This window comes from Penaeus vannamei, chromosome 29 (assembly GCF_042767895.1).
Source record: "Penaeus vannamei isolate JL-2024 chromosome 29, ASM4276789v1, whole genome shotgun sequence".
NCBI lineage: Eukaryota > Metazoa > Arthropoda > Malacostraca > Decapoda > Penaeidae > Penaeus > Penaeus vannamei.
The window spans coordinates 2,558,345-2,560,844 of NC_091577.1; positions in this window are offsets into that span (position 1 = coordinate 2,558,345).

The window sequence follows — 2,500 nt, forward strand, 5'->3', positions numbered from 1 at the left end:
GAATAATAGTAATAATGATAATAATGATAATGATAACAATAATAGTACTGATAATAATAATGATGGATATGATGGTATTAATGAAAATGATAATGATAATAACAATAATGATAATCATAACAGTGATGATAACAACAACAGTAATAATGGTAACAGTGATAATGATAGTAATAATAATAAAAGAATAACAATGATAATGATAATAGAGCGTATGATAATAACAGTAATCATAATGATAATAAGGGTAACAGTCATAAAAGCAATAATAATGTTCATAATAATATTAATAGTAATAATAGTGATAATGATAATAATGATAATAACAATAATAATGATAATAATAATAATAATAATGATAACAATAATAATTACCATAATGATGATAACAATAATGATTACCATAATAATGGTAATAATAATGATGATAATAATAATAATATTAACAACAATAATAATAATATTATTATTAATCATATAACAATAATGATAATAGTAACAAGAATGGTAATCGTAGCATTAATAGTAACGTTAATAATAAAAGCAATGAATATAACGAAAGTAATGGAAGTGATGGTAATAATATTAACGTTAACAATTATAACCATAATAATGATAATATCATTAATAATGATAGTTACAACGATAACGACAATTAAACTATAAATAAGAAGAACAGGTAACAAGTAATAACGTAAATAACAACAATGATATAGATAATGATGAAAAATAACATTGATGATAATGATGATATTGATAATAAGAAAGAAAATATCAACAATGATAACAAGTAATGGTAGCAACAAAAACGACAACAAGAAGAAGAATGAAAAGAAATTTTGAGAATGATAATGATTATTACTATAATAATAGTTTCTCTCTCTCTCCTCTCTATCTATATATCTCATTATAATTACTATAATAATAGTTTCTCTCTCCTCTCTATCTATCTATCTATCTCATTATAATTACTATAATAATAGTTTCTCTCTCTCCTCTCTATATATCTATCTATCTCATTATAATTACTATAATAATAGTTTCTCTCTCTCTCCTCTCTATCTATCTATCTATCTCATTATAATTACTATAATAATAGTTTCTCTCTCTCTCCTCTCTATCTATCTATCTCAATTTATCTCTCTCTCTCTCCAGAATAAGAAAAACATTTGCAAGGGTAATATTAGTTGTCCTGATAATAATCACAGCTATAGCGATATGTTATAATACTAGATAATAACAGTGAAATATATAATAGCACTAGTGATTATAAAAATACTAATGACACCACTATTAGTATTAAGGATAGCAGTGATACTACAGCTAAATGTAGATATTATCAATATTATTATCTGATAATAATCACAGCTATAGTGATATGTTATAATACTAGATAATAACAGTGAAATATATAATAGCACTAGTGATTATAAGAATACTAATGACAGCACTATTAGTATTAAGGATAGCAGTGATACTACAACAAAATGTAGATATTAGCAATATTATTATCTTTGTCATTGTATTTCATGGGTTGATTAATATCAGCATTGTTATCTTAATCTTATTGCTCTTACTGTTGCAATTACTATCCTTATGCTTATCATTATTGCTGTTATATCTATTATCACCATTATGATTACTGTTAGCATCAAACTCATTACAATATTACTTTTGAAATAATCATCAGCCTTTTCCCTATTATTGTTACGTTCCCCAGTTCCATCATTATCAACCATATATGGTCATCACACTTTTCCCACTTGATTTAGGGTTACTTTGACTCACTGAAATTATCACCCAAACATATATTTATGCTTATCCATGGTTATGACCATGATTGTATCTAGAGCCTGTAGATATATAGATAGAACTCTTAATTATCCGTAATGCAACAGTAATTAAAACAAATTGAAAACTCAGAGAAGAGGATATACAGTCATAATCAAATCGATGAGCAAATAATCAAGCCAAAAAAATTAATGATGACAGCGACAATGACACTAATGACTGTCAGCGGCAAATTTAAAGGTATTAACTCCCTTTAACCACGTGACTGACACCCGCGGCGGCATCACAGGTATCACTAACAACATTTCTGACAACAGCGACGAATCACCGGACACCACACTGTCCTCGTGGGCGGTTTTCTCGCCCACTTTCGCATGCTTCTAAGTGGACGAAGGGGATAATAATGACAACGGTAAGGATAAGATTAATGATAATAGTAATAATAATAATCATAACAGTAATAATGATAATTACAATAGTAATAATAATAATCATAATAGTAATAATGATAATTATAATAGTAATAATGATAATCATAATAGTAATAATAATAATCATAATAGTAATAATGATAATCATAATAGTCATGATGATAATCATAATAGTAATAATGAATACACACATATATATATGTATATGTATATACATATATATATATATATATATATATATATATATATACATATATATATATATATGAATATATGTATAA